Below are 6,108 nucleotides of genomic sequence, written 5' to 3'. Positions count from 1 at the left end.
AATAAAGGCATAGAAATAGCTTATAAACTAAATAAGTTTCAGAAAAGTACTGAGTGATTGAGTAAAGAATGGAATAATTAGGATAAACTATGTGAGGAAGGAATTTTTTATAACAATAAAGATCATAGAAATATTGGCAGGTTTGACTGACTGGGTTTTGGTGTTTTGCGCAATGCTGCGAGGTGAAACTAGAGGCTGACACTCAAACATTCAATTAGCTTTAGCAGGGGAGAAATGGAGGAACCATAGAACATTAAGGATGAATTCAGGAAGACCCAAGACCGTGGAGAACTTGCCTGCTCTCCACACTATTTTCCAAGGAGAGGCTGCTATGGTCACAGACTATGGAGCCTTAATCAAAATCCCAGGCTGTCTAGTCCACTGAACTAGACTTACCCTGTCACGTGGATAAGCCCTCTGAGATAGTAGATGTTGGAGAAAAAGTGTGGGTGAAGCTTATTGGCCAAAAGATGGAATTTGATAGGATTAAAGTATCCCTCTCCCTGAAGGTTGTCAACCAAGGGACTGGGAAGGACCTTGATCCCCAAAAGGTTATCACTGAGCAAGAAGAGAGGCGGAGGCTGTCCTTCCAGGATTACACTGGACAGATCACCCTCGTCTGTCCTGAACACTACCTGCAAGAAGTGTGGCTGTAAAGGTGACTTTGCAAAGGATTGTTTCATCAGGTGGGACCAAGTACTCTCTGATACCCAATGAGGAAGAGGAAAAGGAAGAGGCAAAATCAGCAGTTTGAAAAGCCTGACCCCACAAGAAATTCTTCTAGAAAAAGAAAGAAGTAAAAGAAACATAGAGACAGGAAGTCATCTAACCTTGACAGCTCAGACTCTGAGAACGATACAGGCAAGAGGGAAAGGCACATGTCAAAGGACAGCAAGGCAGCAAAGAAGAAGAAGCACAAGAAGAAGCACAAGGAGTGACGGTGGAGAGTAGAAAGAGTGTTTGAGAGAAGGAACCAGGAGCCTATGCTTTGAAGCCCTGGCTCCTAGAAAGACTCACTACTAAGAATAAGGCCTCCCACCCTCTTCTCTTCCATGGGAGATGGCATCCCTCATGCCACAGGCAAGTTTTGGAGTCAGGTATTAAAAGCATTCCAGTTGAGCTATTCCAAATCCTGAAAGATGATGCTGTGAAAGTGCTGCACTCAATATGCCAGCAAATTTGGAAAACTCAGCAGTGGCCACAGGACTGGAAAAGGTCAGTTTCCATTCCAATCCCAAAGAAAGGCAATGCCAAAGAATGCTCAAACTACCACACAATTGCACTCATCTCACATGCTAGTAAAGTAATGCTCAAAATTCTCCAAGCCAGGCTTCAGCAATATGTGAACCCTGAACTTCCTGATGTTCAAGCTGGTTTTAGAAAAGGCAGAGGAACCAGAGATCAAATTGCCAACATCTGCTGGATCATGGAAAAAGCAAGAGAGTTCCAGAAAAACATCTATTTCTGCTTTATTGACTATGCCAAAGCCTTTGACTGTGTGGATCACAATAAACTGTGGAAAATTCTGAAAGACATGGGAATACCAGACCACCTGATCTGCCTCTTGAGAAATTTGTATGCAGGTCAGGAAGCAACAGTTAGAACTGGACATGGAACAACAGACTGGTTCCAAATAGTGGAGAGTGAAAAAGTTGGCTTAAAGCTCAACATTCAGAAAACAAAGATCATGGCATCCAGTCCCACCACTTCATGGGAAATAGATGGGGAAACAGTGGAAACAGTGTCAGACTTTATTTTTCTGGGCTCCAAAATCACTACAGATGGTGACTGCAGCCATGAAATTAAAAGATGCTTACTCCTTGGAAGGAAAGTTATGACCAACCTAGATAGCACATTCAAAAGCAGAGACATTACTTTGCCAACAAAGGTTCGTCTCGTCAAGGCTATGGTTTTTCCTGTGGTCATGTATGGATGTGAGAGTTGGACTGTGAAGAAGGCTGAGCGCCGAAGAATTGATGCTTTTGAACTGTGGTGTTGGAGAAGACTCTTGAGAGTCCCTTGGACTGCAAGGAGATCTAACCAGTCCATTCTGAAGGACATCAGCCCTGGGATTTCTTTGGAAGGAATGATGCTAAAACTGAAACTCCAGTACTTTGGCCACCTCATGCGAAGTGTTGACTCATTGGAAAACACTCTGATGCTGGGAGGGATTGGGGGCAGGAGGAGAAGGGGACGACAGAGGATGAGATGGCTGGATGGCATCACCGACTCAATGGACGTGAGTCTGAGTGAACTCCGGGAGTTGGTGACAGACAGGGAGGCCTGGCGTGCTGCGATTCATGGGGTCGCAAAGAGTCGGACACGACGGAGCAACTGATCTGATCTGATCTGATTAAAAGCATATGCCTCAACTGAGTTGTTTCCTTATCACTCTTGGTTCCTTTGACCCCTGCAGCTCACCCATTCATTCACCCAACTTCATTCAGCAGAAGGTCCTATTACCCTCTCCAGCTGCCACTGCCAGATTCCCGTACAGGAGTCCAAGCTAGAGCCACAGGAACTGCTGTGGGGGGGTGAGTCTGGCTGTAATTGATAATAGTGATTGGTCCCTCCCTGTTGGCCTACCCACCCTGGCCTGATTGGCGGATGGTCTCTGCTACATCCAGCACAGGGGCAGAGGGAGACTGGCAGTGTGAGGGAGAACATGGTAAGAAGTGGTGCTACTTCTCCCATTCCCCCAAGACGATTCTGCTATGTTAGAAGTAACAGCCAGTGGTCACAGCCAGAAAACCACTGTTTGCAGTGTCTTAGCTTGTTTGTGACATTCTGTCAGACCACTGAACAAGACAGCTCAAGCTGAAATCATTGCTTTACTTTGTATTTGTTTCACTGTGAGTCAGTTGGTTCCATTTCAGGTTTCTGATTAAATTCCTGATACTAAATATATATATATGCAGGTTTGACCCCAAAGACTGTAGCATGCCAGGCTTCCCTGTCCACAGAATTCTCCAGGCAAAAATACTGGAGTGGGTAGCCATTTCCCTTCTCCAGGGGATATTCCCAACCCAGAGATCAGACATAGGTCTCCAGCATTGCAGGCAGACTCTTTACCATCTGAGCCAGCAGGGATCAGAACCCAGGTTAAACCACATACGTGCTGATTAGACTTGATCTATGACTTTGGAGTTGTTACTATCGGCAGGAATTTTCTTGGAGAAAACAGTATTAAAACGGGAAGTTGTGATTTCTCTAACGCTCATTTTCTCATCTTTAAAATGAGTGATTGTACAAAATGACCATTTAAGTCTCTTTCAGCTCTAAACACTGAAAACAATTCTATTGTTAATTCAAAGATAGAGTCTTTCATCCTGTACATGTACCCAGAGTCCATCAGGACTGAGGCTTGAGGGGAGATGTTCCACCCTGTGAGGTTCCTATTATCAATTAAATCAATGCCCAAGATTATTAGAGGATTTAGGACTGAGCCCAGAGATACTGTTTCCATAATTACAACCTAGTTTGTTCCTGACCCTTCAGGACAGCATAAACCTAGTTTTCACTTCAGCAGGAAATCCCAGTTTCAAGGCCAGAAGCAGAACTGCACAGTTCTCCAGAACTGGGGAGTAAGTTGCAGCGTACTAACCCATTCCCTCAGTGGCTGTGATATAAGCGAAATCACAAAATCAGCTCCCTGTTTTATCCTCACATATTTTGACACTTATAGCTTCTTACATCTTGTCTGGAACATCTTGTCCATGTTGTTTGGAGCATGGCTGAAAGTATTCAGTGGTTTTCAAGCCTCAGGATTCCAATTCTACAAAATTTTAAAAGAGACATCTATTCCAAACTTCCTTTGTTTAACGTACTCTAGAAATCGAAGTGCCTTTAAGTATAAATGACAGGATAATAGAACTCTAAGTCTTCTTTGCAATGAATATTATACTTTCACTTTGCACCACAGAGCTCAAAATGCCTCACTTTATGCTGATGGTGGGCCTTTTATTACAGTTTTTCATTCTCCTTCAGTTTAAGCATGTGACAAAGTGGTCACTTGCAGAAAGAGATGAAGGGGATAAGAGAGCATGAAATTCACAGAAATTAAGACCACATTAAACATGAAGTAGATGTACTTCCATCTACCTCTATTTGTAGTTTAAATTTTAAATTTGCTATACCAAGAAATTCAGAATGACAAATCACTTTTCTGGTTAAAATTAGATATCTTAGGGGAAAATAAAATAATACAGTAAAGACAAATTGGAAACATAGTAATCTTCAAAAATTAATATAAATCAAATATATAGATATGTATGTATAACATTTAATTATTCATAAATAGTTATTAAAAATATACTACTAAAGGAAATTAAAGCAGAATTTAATGTATTTTTCAAAATAATTAATTTCTGTAGCCATTTATTTCTTAAATTAGTGTAATTTTGCAGTATAATAAATGTAAAACACCAAACCCATATAAATATCCATCCTACTAAAAAGTGGAGAGAAATTGCATGAAGCTAATTCTTTTAAAACAAATTTTTGTAAACATATTTTTACCGTAAGTGTTCTTTCTGCTGATAAACAACATGTAAAGTTAAAGAGAGGAAGATGAAAACAGTAATCACCATTCTCCAAATATCATTTCGGGAAATCATTTCAGAATCTTTTAAGTCAAATTTGATTTTTATCTCTTGATTGAAAATAAGTAGTGTCTTCCTCAACACAATAGCCTAGTTTTTTCAAATAAATGAATATGACTAACAAGTGAGGATTATTAAAATATTATTTTACATTTTTAAATGTATCTAAATAAATTTAATTAATGAATATGACATATCTGTGAGATATATAGGATTCCTTTTTAAAGACTAAGAAACCAAGATTAATTAGGATAAAAATTAATAAATCAGAACATAATTTTATATTTGATATAAAGTTTTTTTAAGAAAAATAAAGCACAATTTTAAGAGGATATAAATGATAACTTTGTATATTATAATTGTTCCTACATTAGACTAAGATACTGAATCATATTAAAGATTGGACATTTTGTAAGTGGTTTTGTTTTTCAAAGAGATGTAAAACCAAGTTTATCATGTGATGATCTTTTATAATGGCCTAGCTTTGATTAGTAATAATTCTTATTAATTTAGCCACCAAAATATTTTGGCTTGTATTTATAGATTTCTGAGAAGCATTATATATAGTGATAGAAAGGAATTTAAATTATCTGAATGCTTTATCATCATCTAGAGGTACTTTGCAATTAGTTTTCCTGCTTTATTAGCATTCTGTGGCAATATTTGCACTAAAATGTCAGCCCTGTAGTTTCATGAATCATTACAAAAGCATCATGGAGTATGATTTATAATGCACAACAATTCATTTTGATCCAAGAAAATAGACCATGTTGCAGTAAGTCATTCTTGGACTCTTATCTTCAAGTAATTTGAGGGAAAAGCTAAAATTGTGATCTGGTTGGCTTCTTGTGAGTGATCCAGTCATGGCATTAAAATCAATATATATCAAAAATAAAGAACAGAAAGCATGAGTAATAGAAATAATTCAATTTAATACACACATTATACCTAATAGTTCCTATTTTAATATGTTATTTTTAATACTGGACTTAATACATGTCCAGAGTGTACTTTCATTTTTATTTCTTTAGTATCTTTTCCTGTATGGCTAAAAACATCACATTACCTTCTTTAAAGGAAAATCTTTGTTACATAAACATTTGAGTATTTTAGGAGAAAAAACATAATTCATGTCAGAAAGACTGTGAACTCTTATGCTAGAAACCAGTGTCTAAAAATTAAAATTATTTTAAAGACAGTCTTAATAATTACTTTATAAGTGTATAGTTACCACATAATTTTAATTGCAATAGTTTCCTATTATAAATAAAAATCGTAGTAACAGTTCTTAATGGAATTCATCACTCACTTTTGGATGGTAACATATTAAATATTTAGTTTTTTATAAATGTGAAATTTTATTTACTACAAACTTTAACACATACGTTATTTAAAAATTAGAGTTCAAAAACTAACCACATTTTCAGGTAGATAATTGTTTAAATTTTCTGCAGAGACCTACTTTTGTAAGCATATTGAAAAACTTTCTAAGTAGCATCAGAGAGCA

At 37.6% G+C, this 6,108-nt stretch overlaps 1 pseudogene; it reads left to right on the top strand.

Annotated features, from left to right (window-relative positions):
• Positions 1–259: 259 nt before the first annotated feature.
• On the top strand, positions 260–938 carry LOC102267456 (zinc finger CCHC domain-containing protein 17 pseudogene; annotated as a pseudogene).
• The last annotated feature ends 5,170 nt before the right edge of the window (positions 939–6,108 follow it).

The sequence above is a fragment of the Bos mutus genome, chromosome 3 (assembly GCF_027580195.1).
Source record: "Bos mutus isolate GX-2022 chromosome 3, NWIPB_WYAK_1.1, whole genome shotgun sequence".
In the NCBI taxonomy this organism is placed as follows: domain Eukaryota; kingdom Metazoa; phylum Chordata; class Mammalia; order Artiodactyla; family Bovidae; genus Bos; species Bos mutus.
The sequence above is the reverse complement of the archived record's forward strand: the minus strand, read 5'-3'. Positions and strand labels throughout refer to the sequence as shown.